Genomic DNA, 26,309 nt, shown 5'->3' with positions numbered 1-26,309 from the left:
GAGATTGACACAAGGTTGCAGTAGGTTTAAAAATTAGTGGTAAGTAAGTAGAATCTATTTTTTTAGATACTACATCTTTTCAAAAGGCTAGAAATACAGAGACGACCTAAGGACCCAATGAGACAACTGACTGGCACAGGACCTTTGAGCTGATCCATTTCTGACCTATCCTGCTTCGCCCCTCCTTGGCTTCACCATAGTAACATCCATCTAATTGTAGCATCAACACAGCTTACTACAGTTCAGAATTCCTAAGTACAAAAGATCCACTTACCTTAGCTTTCCCCAAAACTGGAATTACAGGCATGAGCTACCACACTCAGTAGAGCCTATTCTTTCTAGAAGCTTGAACATGAAAGACAATAGAGACAAAGGACAATAATTTGAAGGGCAACTGTAAGGAAGAGAAAGAAGACAAATAAAAGGAAGGGGAATTATTTAAACAGAAAACTCACAGAAGAGACGGGAAGGGACAGGATGGACATTACAAACAGAGAGTGTAGCCCTGGTAAGGAGGAGGGTCACTTCATTCTATGGATGGAAGGAAAAAGAAGAGGATGGATGAGGACACTGGGAAGTTTTGAGAAGGAAAGTTGGGGAAGTCATTTTAAATGGTCTCAATCTTCTTGACACAGGGAGCAAATGAGGGGAGAGTAGGTAGAATTGGGGACTTGAAGAGAAAATAGAAGATTTAGGACTATCATTCTGGAGAAAGTGATAGAGTCAATAAAAGAAGAATAAAAAGGATTCTCTCCAATAGAGATTGGTCAGCATAAATGTGTAACAAACCCAATCAGAAGTTTCCTGATTATCTCCAGCAGTCTTCATCATCTGGGGAGGACCAGTGAAGGAAGAGGACAATAGAAATAAAGTATCTTCATCTAGGGATAGATATGCAGGGTATGCGTGGCTGAGAGAAATGGTTATTAATAACCAATAATTTGGGGAGACTCAGAGTTTTCCCCTTGTAAAGTCCTAATTTAAAAAAATAAAAAGTTCAGTCTCTTGATAATGAGATTAAATTAACTCTCCTCCAACTTGCTCTGGAAGTCTATTGTGCTCTACTCAGGTTTGGGTGGGGATAAAGTCTTTGATTAGATTGCCCAAAGCTGGGGGTGGCTGGGTAAAGAGATAAGAACCTCAGTCCAAGGAAGACATGATGTCACTCTTACTCCCTCATTTTAATATAGCTCACCCCCCATTGTGTTAACCAGAGTTGATTGCCACTTTTCTTCCAAAAGAACATATAAACCCTCTGGTCTTACAGAGTTGTCCAAATGACCATCCTTTTATTAATAACATTCTGGCCTTATTAATAAAATGATTAAATTACCCAGAAGCTATGTCTTTCAAAGCTTTTTAAATGCCACATGGCAGAGGGTAAGAGATTAAAGGATAGAGAAATTAGTGGGTCAAGAGACTGACAGTTACTAACAAGATTAAATTTCTCTTTAAGTAATTCCCCTTTCTCTCATTCAATAATGTCAATATTAACAGTTGACGTGTACATCCAGCTTTAAGGTTGGCCTCACATATATCTCACAGCAACTCTGTGGGGCTCTTTTGGTCCAAATCTGTCATTATATTGATATGATGAAATTTATTCTCCCAAAATAGATTAGAAGCTTCTACTCTAGAGTTGCTTGGAGAAATCAAGTGATTTGACTAGGGTCATATATAAGGGACACTTGAACTAAGGTCTTCCTGATAGCAAAGTTATTTCTCTGTACCACTGTGCCAGGTACCAGCATGGCAGTATTATTATGTCCATTTTATCAATGAGAAGACTTCAGTGAAAAGGTTAACTGACTTACTCAGGGTCACACAGCTAATAAGTGTTCAAAGTGAAATTCAAACCCAGGGGTTATATGAAGAGATTATGGGCAAAGAAAAGAATTTCAGAATTTGGTATCTTTGAGGTGTAATTTTCATGGTAATGGTGAGATTTAAGGTATCACCTCCCCGGAGGGTGCATGAAACAGACAAGAGAAGAAGATGGAAGGAGCTCCAATCTACCCTAATTCTTTCCTACTTTCTCTTTTAACTTCAGTTCTGTTGGAAGGAATAAGAATCAGGGGTGGGTTGTCAACAAGAAAGGAAGAGAGGAGTCAAGGAAATGGATGCAGGTTTTCTACTATTTGTTGATTTTTAGTTCTTTGAGGACTTTGAACTTAATGTTTAAAGATAAAAAGATTACTTGGGGACAAATCTATCTACTACCCTAATATCATTCCTTCAGGTAACACTCAGGCAGACATGGTTTTCGAGATAATTTTTTTAAAAATTTGTGCCATAAGGCACTTGGTAAGAGGATATATCAAGAAACTTCATGAAGTGAAATCTCATTTTCTTTTCTCAAGGAAAATCTGAAAAACTGTCTTCTGCAGTAGTCAATTTGCCATAAATGTGTATGATATTTTATGCCTTTTTGAGCCCTCAACAGTGAAGAAAATGATAGGAGTTATCCAGGCCTTTTGGGGATTTTGAATGAAAAATCCAACTTCTTCTATCAACAAGCTGTGCAATGAAGACTCTGAAGCCAAACCCTTCCATTGTGTTGAAATTAATCTCTCTGAGTCACCTATGCAACCAGGAATTTGGAGAGCAAGGTAGATCATCACTCACCTATTTAAAGGAATCTGTAGACTGCACTGTTACTTTTTGTATTTATTCATCAAGGAAAGCAAACAGTTCTAAGCTATGCCTGGAATGTTCTCAAGGAGAGCCTCTGGGGACACTTGGACCAAAGAGTGAAACCAGTGTGTAGGACAGGAGTGGTGTGTGTGTATATAGCTCACTCATCTCCACTGGGCCTATTTACTCTGCAGAACACTGAGGGCCCCTATACCATGCATCCACCAGTAGTGGAGCTCTTTAGAGACCTACAAAGTGTCAAAGCCTCAGGTCTTAGGAATTCCAGTTTTATGTACATATACACCCCTTACACATTCTCTGTGAAACAGAACATATTTGTTTCCTCAAGCCTGAAGAGAGCAGCACAAGCCACAGTGATGGTATTAGTCTGATCATGGCATTTTCTTCAGTTGGGTCCCCAAACAGCACTATGATTCTAAACCAGACATTCACATTTATTCACATTTATGTTTCCTGCTCAAACAGGTCATACATGGCCTTATTCCATAAAATAATCACCATTGTTTAAAAAAAATTCCTCTAAAAATTTGTAACCCTTTGAGTGGCATTGATTTTTAGAGAAATAATTAACAGGAGGATTGTAAATGTATCCCCTACACACACAGACACACAAACACAGACACACACACACAGAGACACACACACACACACAGACACAGACACAGACACACACGCACACACACACACATGGTCCTGACTAGCATTTTTAGTGTCTGGGGCAAGCAGCACAAAATAATGGTGGCCTATGGCCATGAGTACTGAATGTGCCTTCAAATCAAGCTGGGGGAGAGGCTTCAAGACCTTAACCAATAGAGAAAGACCCTGGGACACTGCAATCTGCCAAAGGAGGAATGAGTAAGGAAAAGGACCTTTCTGTCTACAAATTTTTGCATTTTTAAAATTTTGGTGCCCTGGGTCAAAGCTCCATTTGCTCCACCCTGACTTCTGCCTCTCCCTTTCCCACAGAAGTCCAGAGTAATGCTACACCTTCCAGTAAATTACTTGCCATCTTATGGAAAAAAGCAGCATCCAAATAATGTTGTCGAATTTTAAGAGCTAGAAAACATTTGTTTTGTTATAGTCTCAATCATAATGCTTAAGACCTTATTCTCCACTCTACTCCACTCCCACTATAATAGTCAGGTATTCTGTATTTTTTTCCAATTCTTTCAGTTTAGCTTTGTATATGGAACTACAGCAACACAACTAAGAGCCTTTACTTAAATACTAATATAGTGTTCATTCTAGTAGTATTTAAGTATTTCCATTTGAAGGTTCACACATTTCAGGAGTAGCAGTGCACAAAATAAATTTAAATGTGTGTAAAATGAAGTGCAAAGAGAGTAGTGAATAAACATGAAATAGTAACAAGAGTCAAAGCTGCAAAAATTTCATAGCAGAGGGGGAAATGATGTTTAGAAGTCATGTAAGATATGCTAATGTGATCACATCTTCCATTAGAAAGCTCTGTTTGTTTAACTGTGGCGTGGCTATTATTTCATTACCAACTACCAAAATTTTTTCTAGGCATGCTCAGCTTTGACAAAAGGAAATACCTCTCACATTTTTAAAGCTATTGGGATCATCACCTGGGCAAACAGGGAGGCAGAAAGGACACAGACTAAACAGTTCAAGTTCATTCAAACGGAGGCCTAGGGTGGCTCCTTGACTGATGGCACAGAGAGGGATTAGTTATTCAAAAGTGAATTGTCATACTGTCTTTCAGAAGCATCTGCCAACATCCTCTGATCATCTCGACCAGAAGAGTGGCTGACAGCCTTCCAAAGAGATTTGCCTTCTGTTTTGAGACTCTCCAGCAGAAGGTCTGAGGATGGGGAGCCAAAGAGGATCTTTGGCTCCAGAGGCCACTTTTACCAACCATCTCCCAGTGGGTTTCATCAGATCAACAAGCACTAAGATAAAGGTTCATCTCTTTGCCAATCTTCTTGGGAAGTACTGTAGTGGAAAGAACACTGGATTTGGAGTCGGATAACCTGGATTTGCGTCTCTGCAGGCTTCCTATATAAATTTTATTAGTATTTTTTGTTTTTATATTGGCTTCTTTCCCCTTCTTCCCACCCAGAAAACTGTCACATATAACAAAGATTCTTTTTTATTATTATTAAAGATATTTTTCTTGGCTACTTAGTACTACCTGTGAAGTCACAGGCAGGTCACTTCCTCCTCTGGGCCCTACGTACCTCACCTGAAGAATGAGACAATATATATATAAAAGCTTTGAAAGCTGTAGGGTGCTATATAAATGTCAGCTATTATCATCTATAAAATGAGGAGTCAGAATAAATCTCCAAAATCCCTTTTAGATCTATGATCCTGTGAACTTGCATTACTTTTTTGTTTTTAAAATTTTATTTTATTTTCAAGTCCTAATTCTTTCCTTCCCTTTCCTCTTCCCTTACCCATTAAGAAGGGAAGAAAAACAAAACCCATTACAAATATGTATAGTCATTGCATTACTTTCTGTTCTAAGGTATCTAGATGACTTTTTACTACCTCCCCATTCATCTTCAAAATAATCAATTAAGTGTCTACGGTGTGCCAGGTACTGTGAGGGGAGGAGGGGCCAGATACAAAAAGAGACAAAAGATAGTCCCTGCCCTCACGAAGCTTACAATTTAATGTATTAACTACTTATTATCTATTTCAGTCCAAAGATCTTGCTCCTTAGCAGAGAAAACAGTTGAAAAATGAGAATTAAGTAATTCTGCATTGTTTCTAATGTCTATTATCATCATCCCATTTCCACCTACCCCTACCATCCCACAGTAGTTGTATTCCTTCTTGATTCCTCTTTTCCCCAGTGTAGCTTTAAAACATAAAAAAACACTACCTACTGACCTTAGTTTTCCTCACTAGTCTCAATTTATAATCTTAGCTTTAGCACTTTTGACACTATTCTTGCAGGACTATGACACATTTGTGTATCCATATTACTTTGATTTTCCATACCTGTCTTTTTAAACAATCTAAGGTGATGAGTTCCCTGTGCAGCCACATCTGCCAACTTCCCCTTCTTTTCCACATTGGAATTGTTTCTTCTTGAGTCTTTACATTTGTATTTTTGAGTTCTTTCCTTCTTCTGTAGAAATTTAGTCCATGGATCTCATGTATTGTTTCTTTGACCCTACCCTAAACTATTAGAGTTTATATTTAAATGCCACTGGGCTTTCTGATTTGAACCAGGGTTAATTCAAACCACAACTTTTACACTAGAGGGAGCAAGACAGTAAACTGTTATCTGGTATGTAGGGTTAAAAAAAAATACCCAAGATTGTTTGTCCTTCCTTCTAGAAGAGGACCATGACATCAGGAAGGTGATGCCATGGCTTTCAAGTGAATAGGATTTAAGAGAGGGAAGGCTGCGCAAAGTCACCATCCTTATTTTTTTCTCTGGAACCAATAATTATAAGAAGGAGTCTGACGTCTCAAAATGTTCTCCTCATTCAATATACTCCTTGAACATGGAGAGTCAAGAACTATCACTTCTAAATAAATTTTCAGTTAAAAGACTACACCCAATTGAGCCTTTGGATTTTCATTTTGAGGTCTTGGCAAGAATGATGCTATTTAAACCCATCCACTTCACCAATGGACAGGCCTTTTGTGATTCTCCTCTTTTCTCCAATATCACTTTTTTAAGATCCTTTTTTTATTATTCTGAGCTTTCCTTACACACCTCAGCTTATCCTTGGTCTGGTCATTATTGTTAGAGAACCATGCCACAGTATTAGCATTATTATTAGCAGAGAAATTAAATCTTAGTCATTTGGTCACTTCTACTGACAAAGCAAAAAATATACCACCACTAAATATGGTGCATGGGCAGCTAGAGTACCTTGCCTGGAGTTAGGAAGACTCATCTGCATGAATTCAAACCTGGCCTCAGACTCTAGCTGTGTGATGCTGGGCCAGTTTAACCTGGTTTGCCTCAATTTCCTCATCTCCAAAATGAGCTAGAGGAGGAAATGGCAAACCACTCCAGTATCTTTTTCCAAGAAAACCCCAAATGGGGTCATAAAGAATCAGATATGACTGAAACAACTGAACAACAAAATGTAGTGCAGTGTAAAGTGTGCCAGACTTAAATTCAGGATCCCTGAATTTGAACAGCAGCTCTCCTTAACAATAAAATGAGTATAAGAATACTTGTACTACCTATCTGATCAGGCTGGTGTAAGGAAAGTGCTTTTCAAACCTTAAAGTGTTATAGAATAATATGCTGTGGATGCGTATGAGTTTAGAATGTAAAATTTCAATGTTCTCTGTTGTACAATGTCATCTGTGAAGTATTTTCCCCAGTTTATAATGAGTTTCTTACTTAAAAAGAACAAGTGTTTGAGGGCATTAAAACCACAGCAGGGTTAAAAACTATCCCTAGATAAGCATTAAATTTTCTGTGGAGCACCACTGTAGGAAAGAAGACCAACAGAATAAAAAATGTCATTTAAACATCAGTGGGAAATTAAAATTTGGAGTAAGGAACAGATGTGCCTCTTTAAAAATCTCTTTAAATCTCCTGATATCTTGTTTATCTATTTCTGTGACCTATAAATTTAAGCCTAAAAGAAAATGCAGGGACACACACACACACACACACACACACACACACACACACACAAAAACCCAATAGCCTAAAGTGAACAAGATATTCCTAAACATGTGTCTAGACTCTTGTCATCTGACAACTGAAGGCAAGACAGGAAGACATTATTATTGGCTAATAGGTGATGTAGCAATAATACTGTTGCTTGAAATCATCCACTTAAGTTAATAAGTTGAAACCTTTTATTAGGTAACAACTGATCTATGCATCAGCCAGCACTTATAGATTTACAAAAGAGACAGTTAAAATTGCTTCAAGTCATTAGATTTAACCAGCAAAACTTGCTATTTATCACTACACACAAGGGTCTTGCTTTGTAAAGCTGCTCAAAGGATGCCATTAAGCAAGGTTTCTAAATACAAACTCTTCTTGGAGAGGAATTCAAATCTACCACAGAAGGATAATGAGGGTTACAACATGAAAATAATTTCTCTTAAATGTCATAAGGTCTATATAAGGTTCTGAGTATCCCTGGGTATAAAAAATGAATTTATTAGGGATATCATACATCTCTATGAACTTTGCCCCATAAGTAATAATTAGAGATGCTCTCTGGGGAAACTTTTCAATACTTCCAATTATTGAAACTAAGTTTTAGTGTTCTGAATGTTAATGAGCATCTAGTTATGTATATGTAGTAAATAATTTAGTCATTTTTCAGTTGTGTCAGACTCTTCATGATCTCATTTGGGATTTTCTTGGAAAAGCTATTGAAGTGGCTCCAGCTCATTTGACAAATAAGGAAACTGAGGCAGGCAGCACTTAAGTGACTAGCCCAGGGTCACACAGGTGGTAAGCATTTAAGGCCAGATTTGAATTCAGGAAGATAAATCTTCCTGACTCCAGGCCCCTCACTCTATTCACTGTGTCATCTAGCTGCCCTAATAAATAATAGCTCATATTAAAAGGCCTCTAACATAAGAATGTAAAAGAGACTGGTTTTTACTGACTTTTCCAACATGAAGGCAGCTTACATGGTTAGAGCCATGAAGTAACTATTCAGAGACCTGTCTTACAATCTTTCAGGAATATTCATGTCTTTTGTTTCTTCTTCTTCTCCTCTAGATGTCTCTTTTAGTCATTTTTCTGTTCATTAACACTATTCATTAGCGCTTCTGCCAGAAGGTGAGCAAGGCAATTAAAAAGAAAGAAACTCAAACTTGTCAATTTGGTTCCTGGTTATAATGGTTGGAATGAAAAATTTGATAAATGGGGAAGGAGTGTTTAAAACTACAATACTGGCTCAAGTTGGCCTATAGATTTTTACTGACTCATGTTATCCCCTCTCTCCTCCCCTCCTAGCCCCACTTTGATTTTATAAAATCCACAGCACTATGCACAATGTTGTAAAGTTAAGAACCTTTAAAGATATTTCTGTACCAAGAGGCACAGTCAGTGGAAGGGAAAACATGAAATTCTAAGTCATTTGCTAGAAATAATAGATTCTAATCTAATCTAGTCCATTCCTCTTATTTGGGGCCCACAATAGAAAGAAAGGAATAGTGGAGCTCAGTATAGAAAGCAAACAGAGAGGCTGAAACATGCCTAGCTATATATGACTTCATGAAAGTAATCCAGTCAGTGTCTCAGTGGACCAGGGCTCCTTCCTTTACAAATATGTATACCTATGTTATTCAAACTTAAAACATAATTTGGACTATTTTAAACAATTAAAGAGGTAGAGATCGTAGTTGTGTCTTTGTTTTCTGAACATACTGTTAAGTCATTGCTATGATTTATTTGATGCTCACTATCTGGTCTGAAACACAACCCTGAAAATATTGTTGTTTGTACATAGGAAGGGACAAATCTACTTCATCACATTTTCCAGAAACACTATGCAGAGCAAGATGGAGTCCAATTATGTATTTTAAGAGTATAACTAATAACTCAATGAAGCATACAGTAAGTGCCAAAATGCAGAAATCAGGGGCTCTCAAGGTGCAAAGGAGTCACATATGGACTAGACGAAGGTTTCTAGATTTAGTAGAAGGAACATGAGATTTGAAGTCATAAGCTGGGTTGAATCCATATTCTGCTCATTCCTATGTGTGTAACCGAGTAAATCACCTTCCTTCTAAGGCTCAGTTTCTGAGCGTCATTTGTAAAATGGAGCTAATTCCTACACTATCCAGGGAGGTGTTGGAACCAGCTCATACCCCGTGAGCCAATTGTTAAATTTTTAGTGTGAGTATTTAAATCTCAGATATGGCAAACTGCTACAAATCAGGACTTGATTTGTTTTGTTACTTGTCTAAACTTAAGAAAGCAAGGGAGAAAATGTTAATAATACAAATTAACTTAAAAGTATTTCATGTATTTTGGAGAGTTACCAGCACACCTCTGCCTGCAACCCTTGCAAAGTTGCTGGAAAACCCCTTGTATAAAGGGCTATGTAAGTGTTATTTATTTTTATTATGACCATTATTGAGAGGCAGCCTGGACATGGCAGACAGACCCCGACTCAGGAAGACTTGGTTTCAAGTATCCCACTCTGACAGTTTCCTCATGGGCAAACTGAAGAGACTGAATCAGATGTCTCGAGGTCTCTTTCAGTTTCAGCTATGAACCTTATGCACCTAATGCTTGGCTCAGGTTTAGCCAGTGACCAACAAAATCATAGATACAATAAAAAAAAAAGATGATGGTAGTGAATCTTGAGCCTACCTTAAAGGAATGGGGACCTGGGGTGGGGTGGGAAATTATAGACAAGGAGAGAACAGCATTCAATAATTCAATTCAAAGATTTATTAAACCCCCACTATCTGCCAGGCAAAAAAGCAAAAGCTTACAGGCAGGAATGATTAAATAAGAATGTGTATTGGGGACAATGAATTGACCAATTTAGACATAAAGCAAAGGATTCATGCCAGGGAATAATGGGAGATAAAACTAGAACTACAGGGTGGAACTCGATAAACTACTGAATGACTTAAAATGTCAAGATAATTGGGCGGCAGTTTTATAGAGGCAAAAACATTAGGCCATAACTCAAGAGACCCAAGTTCTAGGCCCTTCTTTTCCACTAACTTGCTGCACGTATGAGCATCACTTCACCTTACCGGCCCTTAGTTTCCCCATTTCTGCAAGGATGGGGTTAGATGAAACAACCCCTATGATCTCTTAGACATTCTACAAGTCTATGAAACTCTATCCTTATAGACAATGGGAAGTCATTGAAGATTTCCGAGCAAAGGGGAAAGGTGCAAGGGGTGGCATGAAAGTGATAAAAGTATGTTGTAGAAACATTTTAATCTTGGTGGTTTGTCCAAGTTACTATTTTAGTATTTCAAGTGTTTTAATAACAGTAGTAATTTTAATAATTCAAGTTTTCCATGTGAAATCTTCAATGGAATTCCTCTCTGATTGATAATCCAGTTATCCCTTCCACAGAGCAACTTTACCCACTGTGGTTTTGATATATCATGGGTCAGCATTAAAAATTAAATGGAAGTTTTGGGGGAGTTTTGCAGAAACCACAGACAACACATGGACAGCAGATGACACAGAAAAAGTTTAGAAACTCAGAAATGCATAAAATATATGTATAGTATTGTATAATATCAACCCAAATTTTACAGTAAGGTACTGTAAATTCCCCATAAAAGAAAAAGAAAAAATTCAGATTTTCCTGCTTGAAGGGAAGCCCAAAATATTTTACAAGGATCCAGATTTTGGGGGTGAGGCAAAAGGTGTAGAAGGCATAAGTGTATATGTATATTTATATATATGTATACGTATAAGTATATATATATGTATATGTATATGTATATGCTTTCCCTAAAACTGCCTACTTAGGCACTGTAAAAATAAATACCATTTTCTCTTCTATGATTGCTGCTTTATTCCTGGATGTTAACTTTAGCTCATTCTCTTGGCTTCCTTCCTTCTTTCTTCATATATACAGAGTCCAAAGCTCCTGCCCTTGGAGATGCTCATGTTTCCAGGTGAAATCGAGGTTACTTCCTTTCATTCCTGGCACCCTTCCCTTCATCCCTCATGAATCTCCAGGGAGGCAATTCTGTTTTGTCTATCTTGCCACCAAGACACTGAATGTAAATCACAACATTTCAAAAATAGGTCACGTCCATAAAGGGCAAAGCAAAACAAGGGAGACATACTTTGCCAGATGCTATATTTTCCTGCCAAGTAACTGCCCCCACATTCCCCTTTCAAGGATTCTTTTTTCAAATGACTCGAGATCAAACCTGAAATTTAGCCGAATTAATTCCATAGTACCTGGGACTTAAATATACTAAAAGGTTAAGTTAAGCCAGAACACAATTGAAGACCCGAATAAAAATATAAATACTACAAATAATAATCAAACTACATGCTAGTTTCATGATCTTATACACAAACTTGTTATCTCCCTATGGTTCAGTTCCTATGTAGAGATGGTGACCTATAGAATGATTCAGTTCAATGAGATGAACTCCAAGGGTTCTTCTGGTTCTAAAATTCTAAGACATGTCATCATATAAGAAGTATTTAGATATAATGGAATGTTATTGTGCTATAAAAAATGATGCATATGATGCATACAAGGAAGCACTGAAAGACTTACATGAACTGATGCAAAGTAAACAAAACAAAGAAAACAATATTTACAATGAATTCAACAATGTAAATGGAAAGAACAATCACCAAAAAAAAAAAACTTGGCCCAAACGAAAGATATGAGAAGATACCACCCCTCACACCTTTTTAGGGATCTACCAGTGTGCAATATTGAATATATTATAGTTTTTTCATTGTATTGATCAGTTTTGCTGATTTTTTCTTCTTTTATTATTTCTTTTTTAATTTTTGGTTTTAGGTATGACTTTCTGGGAGGGGCAGGGCAATGAAGGGGGAAATGGTGAATTTTAGGCAATAAAAAACCCAAAAGATCAATAAAAATATTTTTAAAATTAAAAAATAAGTATTTTGAAACTAATGTTTGTTAGTATAATGTTAAAAATGAGTAAAAATAGGGGGCAGCTAGGTGGCACAGTGAATAGAGCTCTGACCTTGTAGTCAGGAGGACCTGAGTTCAAATCCAGCCTCAGACACTTAACACTAACTAGCTGTGTGACCCTGGGCAAAGTCACTTAACCCCAATCGCCTCATCAAAAAGCAAAAAAAAAAAAAAAAAAAAAGAGAAAAAATGTCAGAGAACAAGAGGAAACTAGGGTCAAAAGTAGAAGGCAGATCTTCTCATTCCTGGGCTCTTTCAATGACATTCCACGTTTCAATGTACATGAGGGAATTAGCAATTTGTTTTTTTGGAATTGTCTGACAAGTTATGTAAAATTATCTCCGAACTTCAAATTGGGTTTCTCATAAATTAGTTAGTATCTCCCTTCTCAGAACTCAAGGAAGCCTTTTTTTTTTTTTTTGGTACAGCCACATTATCTGGGGCCCACTAAGACTGCACACTCATTGCCTTTTCTTCCTACAACCTACAATTCTTCTAAGTCTATATTCAGATGTCTCTGCTGACCTAAAAGATGCCAGGCACTAATATCTCATAATCACAGTAAGATGAGTAGGTTAGAAAACAGAGTAAATTCCTTGATCCTGATCATGTGGAATATTTTCAAGTCTAAATTATTGAGACAATCTCATCTTCCAGGCCACATACTATACCCTGATGCTTATAAAAACAGCAAAGTCACAAAACTTTTATGGGTGGCTAATTAATGGTATTTGCTGAGGGTGATTCAGTTCATGGCTCCCATCATAGTGGTTTTCCAGGAGGCAACCTGGCTACTTCTACCCAAGTCCTGACAAGTACATTTAGCTACAGACATCAAAAGGAGATGAAAAGCAGCAGAAGGAGATGAAAACTGGTAAATGCTGGAAATTTGAAAAACATTAAATATTTTGGAGTAAGGAATTCTAGTAAAAGAAAAAAAAAGACCTATTTTAATCATATTTCCTTGATGACTGGACATTATGTAATATTTATTTCCTATACCCACCATTAGCAGAGGATGAAAAAATAAGAGGCAACAACATGGTGTAGTGGATAGAATACTATTGCTAATACTATTACTAATGTTATTAATGCTGTTGTTCAGTCATTTCAGTTGTGCCTGACTCTCCGTAACCCCATTTGGGGTTTTCTTGGCAAAGATATTAGAGTGGTTTGCCATTTCCTTCTCCAGATTATTTTACAGATGAGGAAACTAAGGCAAATGGAGGTTAAGTGACTTGCCCAAGGCCACACTGCTAATAAGTGTCTGAGGCTGGATTTAAACTCAGGTCTTCCTGACTCTAGGTTTGGTGTTGACCCTACTGCTACTAATGGGTAGCATTTATCTAGAGTTTTAAGACTTGCAAACCACTTAACCAATATTTTTCATTTGATCCTCACAATAACCTGGGAGCTAAGTGTTATTATTATCCCCATTTTGCAAATGAAGAAACGAGATTAAGTGATTTATCCAACGACACACAGCTAGTCATTGTCTGAAATGGGAACTGAACCCAGGTCCTCCTCACTCCAGGTTCAGCATTCTCTTTATTAGGTCACCTAGCTGCCTCCTACTAAATTTGGATTTAGAACTCCTCAATTTGAATTCCCATTATTCTGATTATTACCTGTGTGATCCTTGAGGAAAGGGGATTCAGAATGGCCAGGATCCTGGAAAGGGATTAAGTTAGAATCTCCCTGCCTGTCTGCCCATAGGCAAGAAAGTCACTTTATATTTATATTTAAAAAGAATAGCAAGTTACACATAGTAGATTTGCAGTTTCATGTGCAATCATCTTTTTTTTATTATACTATGTTATAGAAATCTTGTTTTATTCCATAGATAAAAAATAAAATAAATTTGAAAAAGAAAAGTCACTTTACCTCAGCTGGAAAATGAGGATATTGGATCAGATGAGCTTTAAGGTATTTTTCTAACTCCAAATTCTACCATGCCATAAAGATAAATCTCAAAACTACATCCATTGTTTTGTGGTAATAGATATGTTCAAACTGAGGCTGCAGTAGCCCCCCTCTAAAACAATAATCTGGGAGAGGGGTGGGGAACCTGCAACCTCAAGGCCACATGTGGCCCTCCAGGTCCTGATTCAGCCAAGGGGATGCACTTGAGGACCTAGAGGGCCACATGTGACCTCGAGGCCACAGGTTCCCCATACCTGGGCTGGGATTTCTTATGTAGGTTAATATCACCTGGCTATATAGTACCAGGAAGGTTCTTCAGAGGTGTTGGATAGAGGCCTCACAACACTCACTACTGTCTTCTCTAAAATATACCTTCCACACACTTAACTATCAGTAAGACAGCGGAAGTTTTGCAAATTTTGCTTTTTTCACTTTTTCTCTTGTGAAATTTGGACTTACTCTGCTCTATTTAGCTAGATGACAGGAAGTCGCATAAGCTCCGATGCTAGCTAGCATCCTGTCCTCTAAAGGAACTGGCTTAACCACTGCTTCCATGTTACCAGGGCTGTCATGTTTTCAGGTCTTTGAGTCTCAAACACTCTAATGCCCTATGAGAGGCTATGTTCATAAAGTGACGTAGAACAAACCCACTAACAGAAATTAAACCATGCAGATGTTTTAAGTTCTCTTTTAATTTTTATACTCTAGTTATATATCTTAGATAACTACAATAAAGCGTGAATCGATTTTTTTTCCTTGTTGGTAAGAATTAGAGGCAGTGTGCTAAAGGAGGAGGATAGAGTTAATAGTCAGCTGAATGAGAAGTAGGCTCAGAGCCCACCTTTACCAGCTGAGTAACCTTGAGCAGCTGGGGACAGCTAGGTGTCACAGAGGATAGAGCACAGAGCCTGGAGTGAGGAAGGCCTGAGTTTGAATCCAGCCTCAGACACTTACTAGCTGTGTGACCCTGGACAAGTCATCCAACCCTGTTGGCCTCAATTTTCTCATCTGTCAAATGGAGAAGGAAATGGCGAACCACTGCAGTATCTTTGCCAAGAAAACCCCAAATGAATCCATGAGGAGTCTAACACAGAAGAAACGAATGAACAACAAAAACCTCAAGCAAGTCATAATCTCTCAGCTTCAGTTTCCTTATCTATAAAAGGATTGGACCAGATGAACTATAAAATACCTTGTAGCATGAAAGTAAATAATCTTATTACTAGATGATCCCCCACATCCCTTGTGCCTCTAGAAATCTGTGGTTCTACTGATATTCAGAGAAGGGGGAACTTGCTAGAAAGGCTTGATTAGCCAGGGACTAGAGTGATAGTAATAATAATAATAATACTGCTATCATTTTCTTGACTCTTTAAGGTTTGCAAAGCACTAAATAAACATTACTCCCTTTCAGCTATCAGACTGCAAGCTCTTTGAGCAGGAGGGACTGTCTTTCACTTTTTTTTATTTTTGCTTGCCTTAGCACAGTGCCTGGAACACAGTTTCTGTTGTTCAGTCCAGTCGTGCCCAACTCTTTGTGACTCCATGGATTTGTCTATGGGGTTTTCTTGGTAAAGGTATTGAAGTAGTTTGCCATTTCCTTCTCCAGTGTGTCCCCATTTTTACAGATGAGGAACTGAGGCAAAGAAGAGTTATGTAACTTGCCCAGGGTCATACTTACTAGCTGTTTATTGATTAAACTAAATGTTTATTGATTGATCCTCACAATGGTGAAGGGAAGTAGGTGTTACTGTTGTTCAGCCATTTCAGTTATGTTCGACTCTTCATGACCCCATTTTGGGGTTTTCTTGGCAGATACTGAAGTGGTTTGACATTTCCTTCTCCAGTTCATTTTACAAATGAGAAAACTGAGGCAAACAGGATTAACTGATTTGCCCAGAGTCACACAACTATTAAGAGTCTCAGGCCAGATTTGAACTCATGAAGATGAGTCTTTTTGACTCCTGGTCTGGCTATCTAGCTGCCCCTTAAACGACAGCACTCAATTAAGTTGTTCTTGACCATTTGGAAAATAACATGGGAAATTTTAGGATGGAAACTTAAGTGACAGTAGTTCAACCAAGCAAAACCACAGTCATTTTCACAGCTGCAAGTCCAGTGAAATCCCTTTTTAGTGGAGGCAATAAATCAGCAATCTCTGATTAAGTACCTACTATGTATCAGGCATCCAGACAAGACCTATGTGCCTTATAAGGCCAGTCATGTTATTTCAGGCTCTTACTTAGTGTCTCAGGGCATTGGGTCTCTAACATATCTAAATCCATGTGATTACTAGATCTACTTAACAGGCTTTTACTGAAGGAAGAGAACTTAGCAGTAGCAATCAATAAAATGTATTAAGTGCCCACCACACTAGACATCTGATACCTTAATATACCACCATTAGAAATTCTTGAAAATAAATTGGATATGCTTTAACTAATAGATGGCATTTAAAATCCCAAAGGCAAATGCTTAAATGTACAAGGCAAGGGCAGTTTTAAAATGAAGTTGGTTTTTATTTGCAGGGATTCAAATCAAGCCAATGTTTCTACTTCTGGACCACCACACTCCAAAAATATCTTAAGACTTAAAAAAGAAACAGCTATGGAAATAAAATTCACTTCCAGAATGGCCACTTTTCCCTAAAACTTGGCATTCAAGTTCCCTCTATACCCAAATTATAGAAAACAAGAGTTTAAAATAAACTCACCCTTTTTTAGTTAAAATAATATTTCTTTTAAACTATGTGTTTCTATTTGGCAGAAGGTAGAAGAGGAGCTATCTAGTGTTATCCTAACATCCAGAAAGACGCATGAGTTTAGTGAGGCAGGTGGAAGGAGGGGGGACTTGAAGAAGCACTTATTAAGCATCTACTGTGTGCCAGGCACTATACTAAGTGCTTTACAAATATTAGGCGGCTGTTAAAAACCTTCAGTCCTTTTGAAGGGCCATAGGCCAGTAGGCAGTTTGCCCCATGTCTCCATCCTTCTTAGCATATACGACCCCACATACCAACTATTAATGTTGTAGGGACCTAATTCAGGTTACTGAGATTTAGAGTCTACATGACATTTCTAATATGCAAAATTCTCAGTCTTATTTGGTGTTACTGAGATAACAGACAAGATTATAGCCATTTAAGATACATGCATGATGCATGATCATAGCTCTTTCAAAAGCATCTTATGACATTTTTCACACTTCTATTATGATAAATCTCTAGGACAACTAAAGCCTTCAGTTGGCTTGGCCAAGAACAAAATGCGGCACAGCCACATGTGTGAAACGTGACCTTTCCCAGACATGTTGGGACTTGTTGTCCATTGGCATTATATACCAAGTAAATTTTCTGTTATGTGAACATATTTCAACTCTTGCCCCATGATAAATAAACAATGTTAAAGCAATTCCAGAGTGAAAAGAAATCTGAAATAAAAGTCATTAGACCTGGGTTTTAATCTTATTGATATATGGATAGAGACCAAGAGAAAAGTCACTTAAGGGTCTGGGATTTCCTAAACTATAAAATTGGGATAATAATGGGCTCAAAAAGACAAGAACACAAAAAGAAATAGGAGAGGCCTTGAATTCATGTGGGAAAAAAGAGAAACCTAAGGGTTTCAGTTAATGGCAATTTCAAGATGAACCAACAAAGAGAAGTATGATATCCATAAAAAAGGGAGGTAAGAGTCTCATGAAAATCTGCACTAATAAGACCATATCTGTAGTATTATATTAAGTTCAATTATACCTAAATATGTATTAAGCTCCTCCTATGGGCTGAATACCATGCCAGGCACTTGATGAAAAGCAATGATAACTTAGACCTAGGAACTGTCCTCATGAAGGGTGCAGAGTTTAGGAGAGATGTGGACAAGTTGGAGTTCATCAGTAGAATGGCACAGTTGTAGGTGCTTACTAAGTACTTGTTGAACTGAATAGCATTAAATTGAATCAAACTTGGGAGAGGAACTTGACCCCCAAGCAAGGTGAAAAAAGTTGGAAACTGTCTCCTGAAGAAGGCTTGAAAGAACTAGGAAATTTAAGCAGTAAAGAAGAAAAGACAGAGGAGTGATAGACTAGTGCCAGAGGAATTAAACATTCTGTGCATCTGAATAAGGGTACTTTCCATGATCCAAAATCTAAAAAGGCCTATGGAGCCACTGTCCACTGCTAGAAGCTACAATATTTGTAATGTTGTTGTCTGTCCATTGTTTTCAAAGAGAACCAATGACATCAGGAGAGTGATGTCTCGACTTGCACATGAATTGGAGTTAAGTGAGGCAGAGTGGCACAAAGTCATCAGCCTTACTCTTTCTTCCAGAGTTACTGAGGTCCAGTGGCAAGACAAAATTCAAAACAAAAGGCGATGGCCAGCATGACCTTGGCATTTCGATGTCAGACCAAGCACTCCACAGTGCCTACGTCAGCCACCTCCATGGCCATTGGAACAAATTGTTCTCATCCACCCATTCCACTGGGGGAAATTTTCACATGCTTGGGGTAAATATTCCCTAACTCATCAACAGGTTTGAGGCCTGTCAGTTCCCCTCAACCTGGTTTAACCTGTCTACTGAGATAGTTTTACTGGGGTGTGGCACATGCTACAGCTTCTTGGAGCCACAGGTAAGAGTGAGAGTTGGATGACAGGTGGACACAAAAGGTGGGTGAGCACCCCTGGAAAGGGTTCAACAAACCCTCACACCTGAGGTGCTAGTCCTCCCTGAACACCCCATATACCCCAATGTTTGAAACAGTGCACAGTTGAACTCCAAATGATCAGAGAAGTGACCAAGAAAGTGTCTGGCGCATAGTAAGCACTATGTAAATGTTAACTATTATTAATATTGGTATTAATAGTAATAGTATAACCAATCACTACACTGTGGCAGAGACTGACAATCAAACTTAGGTGAGGAGTTTAAACCAAAGCCACCAACCAGATTAGACTGACCCTAAGAAGCAATATCAGCAGCAGCACCATAGGAACATAGGAATTAGAATTAGAAGAAACCTTAGGGATAATCTAGTCCAATCTTAAGCTTTATTGATAAGGATATTGAGGCCTAGAGGGGCAAAGTGAATTTGCCCCAAGCCTCATTCCCTCCTGAGCAAAAGGGAAGGGGCAGTTGGACCTGGAATCAAGAGCACTTGGGTTCAAGTGACACTTACTAGCAACGTGATTCTAGGTAAGTCATTTAACCTCTCTTTGCTTCAGTTTGCTCATCTGTAAAATGGGGATAATAATAGCACCTACTTCCCAGGATTGTTGTGAGGATCAAATGAGACAATAATTATAAAACACTTAGCACAGTGCCTGGCATATAGTAAGCACTGTACAAATGTTAGTTGTTGTTGCTGTTAATTATGTGCCACCCCTGATTACTCACTAGCTGCATGACCCTAGGCAAATCACTTGACCTCTCTGTATTTCAGTGTCTACATCCAAGGAATGGGGATAATAATATTTCTAGTAATTGCCTCATGGGGCTATCCAGAGGCTTAACTGTGATCACGTGTGTGATATACATTGCAAATCAGATCTCAGGTGACTGGGAAGAGGTCTTCATATATGGCAATATGCTAGAAGAACCATAAATGGGGACTTAATAAATTATTTGCTTGTTGTGTAACAATACACAAGCAATTTCCCCTTACAAAACGTAAGCCCCCATAGGGCAGGGTCTGTTTCCCTTTTGGTTTTGTATCCCTAGCACTTGGTAAGTGCTTCATAAATGTTTGTTGATGCATCAGCTACCTAGAAGTAAGGACAACACCAGACTTCTGAATGACTCCTTTCTTGGCTAAGGGTAATGCATTACCCTTGGCTCTAGTAAAAGGATAATGTGATTAAATAGCAAAACTCTCAGGAAGAGTATTACTCTTTAAACTTTTAATATCTAAAAGATCATTTAAATTTCTCAGTGCTCAGATATTTGGTGAACCCAGACTATAGAGCAGTCAGGACGTTGTTTAGTATTAGAGCTTTCATTTTAATGTGATGAATCCAACTATGACCGAGAAAAAGAAATGGACTAGAATCCCACATAAGAACAGACCTATTTGCTCCAGTCCATTTATTTGCTTCTGTTCAGAGCTTTCATTAGACCAAGAAATTATCTCGAATAAAGGGAAAGTGGATATAACTAATTCTCTGCAAGCCAAACTAATTATTTGCTCTGCACCTATAGTTATTTATTGTTTTCCTCAGTTTCCTCTATCCTCTCAGCTACCCTCTTCCTCCTCCCACCTCCAACCATACCCTGAACTTGCACATAGCTGTGCCTTTGTTCATACTTCTCCTCACCCCTTAGCCTGGTTGAACTCATCCTATGAAGCCCAACTCATTTTGCCACCTCCTCTACAAAACCTTCCCATCCAAAAACGGCAATAGTTTTTTCTTCCACTGAAGTCCCCATGGCACTTTGCTCCTACCTCTCCCATTTATTTTTATACTATTTTGTATAATATTTGTGTGTATCTTATCCCTCTCCTCATGCTCTTTGAAGGTATGAGCCTGTTTTACTCATCTTTATATCTCCTTCAGCAGCCAGAACAATTTCTTGCACATAGTAGGTGTTCTATAACTTTTTATTGTATTCCATTAAAATGGTAGTCCTAAAGGAGGGCTATACCTCAATGGGAAGAGCAGGAATCAAAGACTTTTTGGGCCAGGGAATCACAGTTCAATCCCCAGAGAAACAAAGAACGAGGACAATGGAGAACCAAGAATGAAGAGTTTACTCAGGCTCAGCTTGGACAGTCGAGGAAATGAGCCTCAGCAGGGCAAGAAGCTGCTCTGTGCTCCTTGAGATGATTCTCTGATGCTGCAACTAATATACTTTACTTAGTCATAATACCTAAATGCTTTACTTAATTATACTAACCATAATTTAACCAATTAGAGATCCCTGTGGGTGAAATTACCTGCCTTCTTTTAAAACACAACTACCCTTGAGTGGAATTTCAGTTATTTATCCTTTAGTATAAATTAATTTAACCAGAGTGCTTGCTTCTTTCTTAATAACTAGCTGGCATTCTGTTGAACTGAGAGAGAAGTGAGAATTCTGATGAGAACAAGAGAAGGAGAGGCAGTGTAGAGTAGCTTGCTGGTTGTAGAGTAAGAAGACTTGGGTTTGAATCTTATATTAGACAATAGCTGGATGACCCTCTGTAAGTCACTTAACATTTCTGAGCCTCCATTTCTTCATCTGCAAATGAGGGACCTAGACATTCAAGTCAAGATAATAAGCATTTATTAGGCACCTGCTATATACTAGGCACTGGTACTAAGCTCTAGGGATACAAAAGAAGGCAAAAGACAGTCCCCGTTCTCAGGGAGCTCACAGTAGAATGTGGGAGACAACACGCAAGCAACTATGTACACACAATCTATATATAAGATAAATTGGAGATAACCAACAGAAGGGAGGCATTAGCATTAAGGAGGATTGGAAAAGACTTCCTGTGGAAGGTAGGGTTTTTAAGTGAGACTTGAAGTAAGTCAGGAAAGCCAAGAGGCACAGCTAAGGAGGGAGAAAGTCCCAGATATAAAGGATAGTAAGTGAAAATGCCTGGAATCAGGATATGGAGTGTCTAGTGCAAGAAAGAGCAAAGAGGCCAGTCTTAGTGGATTGCACAGTGTGTAGAAGGGTATAAAGAGTAAAAAGACTGGAAAGGCAGGAGGGGATGATGTTATGCAGGGCTTTAAAAGATAAACAGAAGTCTTTATATTTGATCCTGGGGGCAGGGAGCTGGTAGAAAACCAGTGGAGTCTCTTCTAACTCTAAATCTATGATCCTATAACTCTAAGTCATTTAGGGGCCAGTGCAGGAATAGGGCAAGGCCTTTGTGGGCTACTTGAGTTGAGAGCCTTGGGTAGACAGAGGGAAACAATGAGGGCACTAGGTACCTAAGGGAGAATCAATGAAGAAAGGAAGATAGAAGATGACCAAAGCAAAACCACCCACTTGGCAATCTTGCTTATGGTTGGTCCTTTAAAGACTTTAAAATACTTGACAATCTTTGAATATGTTTTAATCTGTGAATAACAGCTTTTAATCCACTCTTTTAAATCAGCCAAATCCCTTGCTTGGAAGAGGATGTGTCTGAGAAACAACTAAAATCAGATTCAGAAGAGAATAGGATTCAGCTCTTGAATGAAATAACAACTGAACATACCAGAAGGAAAAAAAACCAACAAAATAACCAGTGCCACATTGATTCTATTGTAAAATGCCAAGATAATAATTGCTTCATTTCCTGTCTCTTCATAAGAGTTTTAGCTGATTCTCACTTGTTTAAAAGTCCAAAAGAAATGAAATTTCTATTTTATTCATAGATTCTTCAAGATCCCTGAAGCTCCAATGGAGCATGGGATTATAGAACTTTATATCCCATGTAAATGGGATGACACTACCTTTACATAAGTGAGTTCAAAACAGAGGAGAATCATGAATCTACCACCCTGGGGGTTACAGGCCAAGGATAAGAGTGCATGAACCAGCTTCTCTAGTGTAGGATGTGAACTTCCAGCTCACTGTTCACAAGCTCTAGTCTAGAATTTTTAAAAATTTTTGATATTTTATTTTTTCCAAATATACATAAAAGCAATTTTTAACATTTGTTTTTTAAAAATTTGAGTTCCCAGTTCTCTTCCTTCCTCTTCACTTCCCCCGTCCTCCTTAGATAGCAAGTGATTTGATATAGGTTACACATGTGTGGTCATGCAAAACATATTTCCATATTAGTCACGTTGTGAAAGAAAACACAGACAAAAAAATGAAAAAAATGCAGAAAATAAAAAGAAGTATGCTTTGGTTTGCATTCAGACTCTGTCAGTTCTCTCTCTGGAAGTGGATAGCATTTTTCACCATAAGTCCTTTGGAATTTTCTTAGATCTTTGTATTGCTGAGAATAGTTAAGTCATTCACAGTTGATCATTGTACAAAATTGCTGTTACTGTGTACAATGTTCTCCTGGTTCTGCTCAGTTCACTTTGTATCAGTTCATCGAAGTCTTTCAAGGTTTTTATGAAAGCCCCATGCTCATCATTTCTTATACAATAGTATTGCATCACAATCATATACCACAACTTGTTCAGCCATTCCCCAATTGATGGGCATCCCCTTGATTTCCAATTTTTTGCTACCACAAAAAGAGTGGCTATAAATATTTTTGTACATATAGGTCTTTCTCCTTTTCCTTTGATCTCTTTGGGATACAGACCTGGCAGTGATATTGCTGGGTCAAAGGGTAGGCACAAGGGCATAGCTCTTTGAGCATAGTTACAAATTACTCTTCAGAATGGTTGGACCAGATCACAACTCCACCAAGTCTAGCCCAGAATTAAAAGGGAAGCTGTATACAAAGATATTTTTACTGTGCATCAATGAACACATACAGATTGAAGAAAACAAATATTCATTTTCTGGTATTCACCCCTCCCTCTCCCCCCACCCTCCATTTCATTCATATATACCAACACTCTTGTGCACAGAGCACTCTGGCTTAGGTACTAGATCTCATGAACTTTCTAATCTATCAGGGAAATAAATAAGCAGAAAAGAGATACTTATGATACATAATATTACACGTTAAATTCATTAAGGAGGTATAAAGCACCATACTATTTGAAGTTTGAAGGGGGAAGGGCAGGGAGGATCAGGGAAAACTTTATGAAGAACATAGTATTTCAACGGGGCTTTAAGATTTGGGAAGAATTCAATAGGCAGCTAGGTGGTGCGGTGGACAGAGCAGTAAACCTAGAATCAGGAAGACGTGAGTTCAAATCCCAGCTAATTGTTCTGTCTGTCTCAGTTTCCTCATTTGTAAAAGAGGAAATAATAATAGCAACTACCTCTCCAGGTTATTATGAGGACCCAATGAAATACCTGTAAAGAGGTTTAGAAACCTTAAAGTGGTACAGAAATGCTAACTAAAGCAGATAAAAAGAGGTAAGGAGGACCTCTCAGACATAAAGAACAATATAAACGAAGGCACAGTAAGGCATATTGGGGGACACAGTGGGATGGCAGAGGGAAGTTCAGCCTGAGTAAGAGCTTAGAACACATGAATGAGACTATACAAGATAATGTCAAGGGCTCTATAGGTTCCAAAACTACTGATGGGGGAAAGACCTGTATTCCCAATATATCCCAATTGCAGTAACTGCTTCCAATTCTCATTCCTGGGCAAATTACTTAATAAATCATAGATGATCATAACTAGAAAGGCTCTTTAAATCATCTAGTACAATCCCCTTACTTGACAGATTAGAAAATTAAGATGCAGAGGTGAAATTACTTGCCTAAGGTCATACTGCTAGCAGGCAGGACTGGTGCTCAAATCAACATCCTCTGACCAGAATGCAGAGAAAAACATAAGATTTAGAGCTGGAAGGGACTTCAAAGAACATTTGTCCAGTTCCCATTACCCCTCTAAAAAATGGAGAAACTGAGGCTCAAAAAAGTTAGGTCTTGGCCAGGGTCACATATCTACCAAGTGTCAAAGTGTTTGAATCTAAGTTTACTTGACTCCAAGTTCAACATTTTTAAATACAATGCTCTTTGTTCCAAACCACATTGATTTTTTTCCATATTATTTCAGTTTCCTTGTTATATACGTGGTTTGTAAAATAAGTCTTGCCATAGTGGGTGGGTGGTATGTTTCACATGGCTTGGACCTCATGTTATCTACTTCTCTAATCTTTTCTAGTTCTCCAAAGACAAATTCTTCCTGGCCCCAGTAGACAGAATAGGAATAATGGGGGGAAACTACAGAGAGGCAGTTTTATACCTGACGTGAGGAAAAGCAATTAGAGCTTTTTAAACACAGAATGGGCCCCCTTGGAAAGTAGTCCCCCCACCCCACCCCAGTTTGTAGCTTGCAGCATACCCTAGTTGGCAACTCAATAGAGGAGGTGAGCATCGGATTTGATCCTTTGAGAAGAGTCTTGGGCATAGTCTATATTTTTCTGGAACCTTCTATTTCCAATTTGGGGACTTATTCCAAATTGGAGGCAACTACACCATCACCACTCCGCTCCCTATTTCTTAGCCTCCTGCCTTTCTCTGTCCTGCTCTTTGGCTGAGGTTGGTCTAGGGAAAAATTGAGGGGTTAGGGTAGAATGGTGTGTAGAAATGGACAATAAAAGTTAACTGTTTATCAGTTTCAAAAAAAAAAAGTAGTAGAAGGTTGGACCCCTTCAAGCAGAGACTAGAAGACATCTGGATGAAGATGAATTTTGAGGGGACTATTGCTCAGGAATAGGTTGGACTAACTAAATAGCCTCTGACGTCTCTTTCAGCTCTTAAATTTTGTTATTTGTGAAATTAGGACTATAGTATATGAGTTAATTTACAAAAAGGATCCTTTTAAATTAGTCCCTTTTTCCAATTTGATTTTCACATACTTTATTTCTTAGCTTTTGTGATCTGGGTTTTTATATTACATATAACCTTCACAAAAATACAAATCCAGATAATTTGACATTTTTTTAAACTGTTCATTAACAAAGGATCTGAAATTTTTTTTAAATGATGGCAGTTAAGCACTGTGCAAGGTCTTCATCTAAGGGAAACAACTAGAAGTCAGGAGTTATAAACCCCAGTCATTACACTAAGCTGAGCACAAATATAAAACTGTCATTGAGCTAATGATGGAAATCCCATTCATTCTTTGCCAAGCATCTCAGCTGAAAAGGGGGATTGCTTAGTCCATATTCATTCCAGTACTACTGAAAAGGTCAGCTGGAAAAAAGCCTGAGTCCTGATTCTACAAATAGTATTGCATTTTCTGATCAATAATGAGTTAAAATCTAGGATCCTTCATTTCCTTAGGGTGGAAAAAGTATTAGATATCTTCATATTCAGCATCTTCAACTGAATACTTAAAATTGAACTCTTACAAGTTTTTTCAAAGCTAAAGAGATTCAAAGATCTCTTTCAGACTCTGCAAAAATGATATTAAATTGTGTATGTCATCCACCTAGCCAAGAAGGCATAATCCCCTGACCTTGCAGGTAATAGCTAAAAGATTTCCCCACATGACATCAAGATGAACCCTGTAAAATAAAAAATTTGAAAGACTTAAGAATTCTGATCCACACAATGACCAGCCACAATTCCAGAGGACCAATGATGA

General features: G+C 38.1%; 1 protein-coding gene across 4 annotated transcripts in view; it reads right to left on the bottom strand.

The window, feature by feature from the left end:
• Nucleotides 1-26,309, bottom strand: part of ANKRD44 (ankyrin repeat domain 44) — a 373,934-nt gene that overhangs the window by 213,068 nt on the left and 134,557 nt on the right. The gene's annotated exons all lie outside the window — the stretch shown is intronic.

The sequence above is a fragment of the Vombatus ursinus genome, unplaced genomic scaffold (assembly GCF_900497805.2).
Source record: "Vombatus ursinus unplaced genomic scaffold, bare-nosed wombat genome assembly UNPS02014779.1, whole genome shotgun sequence".
Taxonomy (NCBI): Eukaryota; Metazoa; Chordata; class Mammalia; order Diprotodontia; family Vombatidae; genus Vombatus; species Vombatus ursinus.
Note: the sequence above shows the minus strand (reverse complement) of the source record. Positions and strands in the feature narration are given on the sequence as shown.